The 7,500-nt window shown below is 30.5% G+C and overlaps 1 long non-coding RNA gene across 3 annotated transcripts in view; it reads right to left on the bottom strand.

The window, feature by feature from the left end:
* Positions 1–332, bottom strand: part of LOC125046613 — a 23,444-nt gene extending 23,112 nt beyond the window's left edge. The window contains exon 1 of one of the 3 annotated variants that reach the window (XR_007116654.1): positions 268–332. This is a non-coding gene — a long non-coding RNA (uncharacterized LOC125046613). Of the gene's footprint in view, positions 1–171 lie in introns of all 3 variants that reach the window. The other 2 variants (XR_007116653.1, XR_007116655.1) reach the window with 2 other exon arrangements.
* Between the last annotated feature and the right edge of the window lie 7,168 nt (positions 333–7,500).

Raw genomic sequence — 7,500 nt, 5'->3', positions numbered from 1 at the left:
TTAACGCCACACCGCCACACCACAGGCACTTCGGCCAAGTTTAAACATAATCATTTTTTTCCACCACGTCCAAAACTCCTTTACATAAAACAGATATCCGTACGTATCCAAATACTATAGCTTTTATGAAACGAACTTAACAAAAAAAAAGAGCAAAGCAAAACAACTAACTCGACTTAAAGAAACTGAAGATAAACAATCGAGATTTAGAGCCGAATTTCAAACGAATCCGCGACTCGCACACAGCTCGTCGACGCTCGCTCTCACTGGGGCCGAAATCGAGCAAGATCTGCCTCCTCGGTGCGTCGTGTGCGCGGGAGTGTGTGTGTGTGTGTGATAAGCTCGGAGAACGGCGGCCTTCTGCTGCTGCTGACTGGACCAACGCCGCCTCCCGCTTACCTGCCGTCTGCTGAGGGACGCGCGCAACAGGTAGCCCACCCGGACATCCGCCTCACGCTCTCCTGCTTCCTACCTGCTTGCCTTACTGCTTTTCCTAACTACTCTACTCCCTCTTTTTGTATGTGAGTCCCTTGTAGCCTGCACGTTCTCCTGCTTGCATCACTGCTTGCCTTCCTGCTTGCTGTAACTGCTACTACTCTTTGTGTTTCCCTCGTTAGTCCGTCCGTTCTCGTGCTTGCGTCCCTGCTTGCCTCCCTGCTTGCCCATTCTGCTACGCCCATTTTCTGTGACTTGTAAACCGCCCGTTCTCATGTTTGCCTCCCTGCCCGTTTCCATGCTTGCCTTCCCGCTTGTCCAATTTGCTACATCTATTGTGTGTGTCACCTACTTGCCTTCTGCTTAAACTATCTCGCCTCCAGTTCTTCTTATTTCCTATCTGCTTTCCTGCCTATATCCTTACCGCTCTAACATCCTACGTTACTGCTTACTTTCTTACCTACTCTACAGGAATATTATGACCAAAGGAGATGAGGTCTTTACGGATCACGCTAGACTACGTATTTTCGAGTCAGTTTGAGATAGTGAGGAAGACCCATTGCCTTATAGACGTTATGTATTTTGAAGTAGTTTTCCCAGACCGTAGATTTACATAATGGTTTTTCGGTAAAGATGTATTATTCGTGTTTGTATGAGTTCTCGATTTCTGGAAGGAAATGTAATTTGTTTTCCCTTTTCTTTAATGCTTATTTGCAGGTACAACATTACAGAATGGTGGTGATACTGTTGATAATAATGATTATCATTACTATTTTCATTTTAGTGCAATCTAAAAATATTATTATCAATATCCTTATCCTCACTACTACTTTTACCATTATCATTGTTATCATTGTCATTAATAGTAGTAGTTGTAATAATATTATCATTGTTGTGATTATAATTATTTATTAAAATCGTATCATTATTATCATTATTACTATTTTTATTACTATTATTATCATTATTATTATCATCATTATTATTATTATCAGTATTATTGTTATTATTATTATCAGTATTATTATCAGTATTATTATTATTATTATTATTATTATTATTATTATTATTATTGTTATTATTGCTATTATTATCATTATTTTTATTATTGTTGTTGTTATTATTATTATTATTATTATTATTAGTATTATAATTATTATTATTATTATTATTATCCTTATTGTCATTATTATTATCATAATTATTGATATTATTATTATTATTATTATTATTATTATTATTATCATTATTACTATTATTATTATCATTAGCATTTTTATTATTATTATTATTATTATCATTATTTTTATTGTTATCATTGTTACTGTTTTATCATTATTATCATTATTATTGTTATTATTATCATCATTATTATTATCATTATTATAATTATTACTATTATTATTATCATTATCATTATTATTATTATGATTATTATTATCATTATTTTTATTGTTATCATTGTTACTGTTTTATCATTATTATCATTATTATTGTTATTATTATCATTACTATTATTATTATTATTATTATTATTATTATTACTATTATCATTATTATTACTATCATTGTTATCATTATTATTGTTATTATAATTATTATTATTATTATCATTATTATTATTATTATTATTATTATTATTATTATTATTATCATTGTTATTATTGTTATTATTATTGTTATCAATATTATTATGATCATTGTCATACCATTATCGTCATTATCATTGTTAGCATTATTATTATCTTATCATAAACATATTACTATAATTGTCATTATTGCTTTTAGTGTTGTTATTGCTATCTTTATCATTCTTATCATAAATCATTGTTATCATCATCACTACCATTATTGTTGTAGTTATTGTTATTATTACCATTATGATTATCATTATTATCATTATCATAATCCTTATTGCTATTATTATTATTATTATTATTATTATTATTATTATTATTATTATTATTATTATTATTATTATCATTATTGTTACTACTATTATTATTATCATTATAATTATTATCATTATCATTATTATTGTTAACATAATTATTATTAGTAGTATTATCATTATTATTATTATCATTTTGTTGTTGTTGCTGTTGTTATTATAATTATTTTCATCATCTTCATTATCATCATAATTATTAATATTGTTATTATCGCTATAATTATTATCATTTATTATTATTTATCATCATTATTGTCATCATCATTATTATTATCATTATTATGTTTACGTTATTGTCATTGTAATTATTATCTTCATCATCATTATTATTATTATTATTATTATTATTATTTTTATTATCATTATTATTACTGTTATTATTAACATTATTATTATCATTATCATTATTATCATCAATGCCATTATCATTAATTATTATTTTCCTTTTTGTTATTATCATAATTATCATTATTATTATTATTATCATTATCATTATTATTATTATTACTATTATTACTATTATTATTATTATTATGATTATTATTATTATTATCATTATTATCATTAATATTATAATTTTGTTGTTGTTTTCGTTATTATTATCATTATTATTATCATTATTATTATTGTTATTATCCTTATCATTTTCTTCATATTTGTCAGTACTATTGTTATTATTATCATTATCATTATTAATATCATTATTTTTATTTTAGTTATTATTATTTTTATCATCACTATTGTTATTATAAGCATTATCATTGTTATTATATCATTGTTATTATTATTATTATTATCATTATCATTATTATTATTATCATTATTATTATTATTATTATCATTATTATCTATTATTGTAATCATTATTATCTTTGTTATCACTGTCATTGTTATGATTATTGCTATCATCATTATTTTTATTATTATCATTATTATTGTTATTACTATTAATATCATCACTATTATTACTAATATTATTATAATCACTTTTATTGTTATTATCGTTATATTCGTCACTTTTATCATTATCATTATTATTATCATTATTACTATTATTATCATCATTACTATTATAATGATTATTATTATTACTATTACATTATTTTTATCATTATCATTATTATAATTACGATTATTATTATTATTATTACCATTATTATTATTGTTATTATTACCCTTATTATTATAATTAATATTATCATCATCATAATCATTATCATTATTATTGTTATTATTGCTATTATTATCATAATTGTTATTATTATTGTTATTGTTATTATTATTATCATTATCATCATTAGTATTGTTACTGTTATTATCCTTTTCTTTATTGTTATTATTATTATCATTATTATTATTTTTATCATCATCATCATCATTATTATCATTATCATTATTATTATTATTATTATTATTATTATTATTATTATTATTATAGAGAGAGAGTTTGAACCCTTGTCAAAACCCTGATGACTGTTCATGAATAATTTCTAAGTATGTCCTATTTTCTGTTATGAAAACCCTGACGCAGATTCCCTCCCATCTGAATCCGGTAAAACGAAAATAAATCATTATGAGACACAGCCGCACGCCATGGTATCTGTACCTCGACTCCTTACAGTGCAAAATTGCTCAATAGACGATCAAAATAGGATTAGTCTCTCGGAATCAGCACAGAGCTCCTGGATACCTTATCTGCAATCCTAAGCAGGAAGGATCAGAATCTATAAAGGAGTTAGAGAAAGAGACACACAAGATCTTACCCAATCAGATGCTCTTTTGTTTCTCTTATCCTATTGTCTATAAGTATTTGAAGTCGAAGTCAGCTGAGTAAACAATATAGTTACCTAGGGGTGTATGTATATTTATATGGCATATAAAAGAAATAGAATGGAATTGTATTTGCTATATCTTTATATAGATTAAGCAGTGCGATAATTAGCCGATATCAACAGAGTATCTTTCATATGCAATCTGAGCTTGTTTTATTTATCATAATCTTTGTGAGTGCACTGAAATATATTTTGAAAAACGAATTGGAATAAGGGGTTTTGGCTGAGTATGATGCAGTCGTCTTTTTTATGACTGTAATCAAATAGGTTCTGTACACTAATTACCGTAATTTCGTTAGGTAATTAGATATATATTTCAGTAGTTACTAATTGGTTTAGATTCTTTTACGTGTTTGGCTGAAATACTTCTATCATTTCACCAGCTTTAAAGGTATAAGTCTGTTACACAAGATTAATAGACTAACTCGTCCTATTAGCTTGATGAAATGAATAAGTAGATAGTGTAAACAGGTACTATTCGAGAAGGGGAAGGGACGAGGAGCAGGGGAAGAGAAGAGGGGAGGCAGAGAAAGAGGAAATGGCGATAGAGAAGATGGAAAGAGAGAGGAAGTAGAAATGGAGGGAGATGATAGAAGGTATTGAAAAAGAGAGGGTGAAGAAGGAGAGGAAGAGAGAGAGAGAGAGGGAGAGGGAATAGAAAGGTGAATAAAATGGGAGAGGGACTTGAATGTGGGTTCAGAATTGATGGAAATAGATACGGGAGAGTCACTAGTAACCTGAGGGGTGAGTTATTGATTGTAGAAGTCAGGGGAAAGATAAAGAGACGTGAAGAAAAAGGGAAACAGGAGATCAGATTAAGGCAGGAACCCCTTTTAATGAGAAAAAGGAAAGAGATTCTATTATACATCGTGTTAGGTAAGGGGTAGTGGGAGGGGGAGGGGGAGAGGGAGATGCTAGCTGGTCTTGAGGTGGGGAGTGGGGGGGGGGGGGGGGGTAAGGCAGCGGCGAGGGGGTCAAGAGTTGTGGAACAGTAGGCAGTCAGGATTGGGGGGGAGGGGGGGGGGAAGGAGAGGTAGGAGGGGGAGGGGAGGAGGGGGAGGTTGTACGATCAATACACCAATGTCAAGTCATTACCTTGCTCGCCCTACCAACCCCACCCCCACCCTCCACCCCACTCCCCTACTCTCCCCCCCCCCTCCATCTTCCCCCTCGAAATTGGGCCGTGGGTTACAAGGGTGAATATCCAGTCGCTTCGTAGGTCAGTCCCTCTCGAGAACCACAAAGAGTCAAATATTTGGTTTTCTTTTTCTTTTTCAATCCTTTTCTTTGCGGGGGGGGGGGGGAGGAGGAGGAGGGAAGAGTAAGATGGCTAACTTCAAAATGTATTTTTTCTTTCTTTCTTTCTTTCTTCATAAGAAAAAAAAAAAAGGTGTTGGATTCATTTCATTCATTATTTTTAGTTGGTTCGTTTGTTTGTTTCGGTTTTCGCTTCGTGTTATGTCACTAGTAAATAACAAACTTTATTTAGCATTTTATTTTTGCAACTATTATTATTGTTATTCTTCTTATTCTTATTCTTAGTCTTATTATTATTATTATTATTATCACAATTATTGTTATAATTATATTATTATTATTATTATTATTATTATTATTATTACTATTATTATTATTATTGTTATTACTATTATTATTATTATTATTATTATTATTATTGTTATTATCGTTGTTATCTTTTGATTATTATTATCATTAGTATTAGTAGTATTATTATTAATACTGTTATTATTATTATTATTATTATTATTATTATTAATTATAATTATTATTATTATTATTATCATTATTATGAATATTCTTTTGCATGAAGCTCTCCAGAAAGACTTTCTTCAAAGTTCAAACCTAAAACTCTTTTTTGTAAATGTTTTTCTTCTAAATTTTCTTTTTGCGTTTTCTGTGATGACATTTCTCTGCACGTATTATGATTAATAATCTTGCACCTCATATATTGTTGTTGATGTTGCTTTTGTTGTTGCTACCGATGTTGTTTTGTTGCTGTTTGCTGTTGTTGGTGTTGTTGTTGCTGTTGCTTTTGTTGCTATCATTATATATATTGCGTTTCCTTTGAAGATCATCTGCCTCGTATTTTTTCTAGTATGTTGTGAGGCGAGTGTCTAGTTATGTCAATCATGTAAATCATATAAATACATGAAATACAAGAAAGGAACGATTGTTAACCTTGAGATAAGATTATGAGTTTCTTTGTATCTGTATCTTATTTTTTTAGTTATTTATTTTTTCAATATATTTTGAGATAATATTTGTTAGGAAATGAAGGGAGGATGTTGAAAAATCTGGCAAGGACTGAAGTACTAAAGTGAGAGAGAGAGAGAGAGAGAGAGAGAGAGAGAGAGAGAGAGAGAGAGAGAGAGAGAGAGAGAGAGAGAGAGAGAGAGAGAGAGAGGAAGAGAGAGAGAGAGAGAGAGAGATTAGCGAGAGAGAGATTTGAGAGAGAGAGATTTGAGTGAGAGAGAAGAAGAGAGCGAGAGAGAGAGAGAGAGAGAGAGAGAGAGAGAGAGAGAGAGAGAGAGAGAGAGAGAGAGAGAGAAATAAAGCGAGATAGATAGATAGAGAGAGAGAGAGAGAGAGAGAGAGAGAGAGAGAGAAATAAAGCGAGATAGAGAGAGAGAGAGAGAAAGCGACAGAGAGCACGGACGCCAGATATTGCTGTTGACTGACCGTAGTGCCTTCATGTTAACCCATTTCTGGAAGTGAACTTATGAACCTTTTTCATATTTTGTGCCAAATAAGTATATATTGGTTGGGTTTATATAACAAGGTATATTAGATAGATTGTTACGTGTTCAAAGAGTTGTAACAGGATTGTACGTGAAGTATGTGTATGCGTATATATGTTGAGATATGTGTTGTTCATTAACATGGATAGCGATTGAACCTCGGTTTGTTTTGTGTAAATATGTGTGTTCGTGTACGTTATATGTTTCTGTGTGTGTGTGTGTGTGTGTGCTTAATCAAGTGTTATTATTTTTACCATATGTACCTGTGTTTTTTTATGTGTTCGTGTTTGTTGTGCACACGCGTGTTCTTCTAGGTGTGTGTGTGTGTGTGTGTGTGTGTGTGTGTGTGTGCATCATTCACCATATGTGCACGTGTGCTTTCACGAGAGGTCCATCTGGGATGAGATATGATTTCCTCTCCCGATCATTAATAGGCGCCCTTCCTTCCCCAGACACTGAATAATCACGAAGCATCGAATCCTAAGAGGCCTCTCCGGTGAAGGCTGATCAGACCCTTTTTTGC

Source organism: Penaeus chinensis, chromosome 39 (assembly GCF_019202785.1).
Source record: "Penaeus chinensis breed Huanghai No. 1 chromosome 39, ASM1920278v2, whole genome shotgun sequence".
Classification (NCBI taxonomy): domain Eukaryota; kingdom Metazoa; phylum Arthropoda; class Malacostraca; order Decapoda; family Penaeidae; genus Penaeus; species Penaeus chinensis.
Note: the sequence above shows the minus strand (reverse complement) of the source record. Positions and strands in the feature narration are given on the sequence as shown.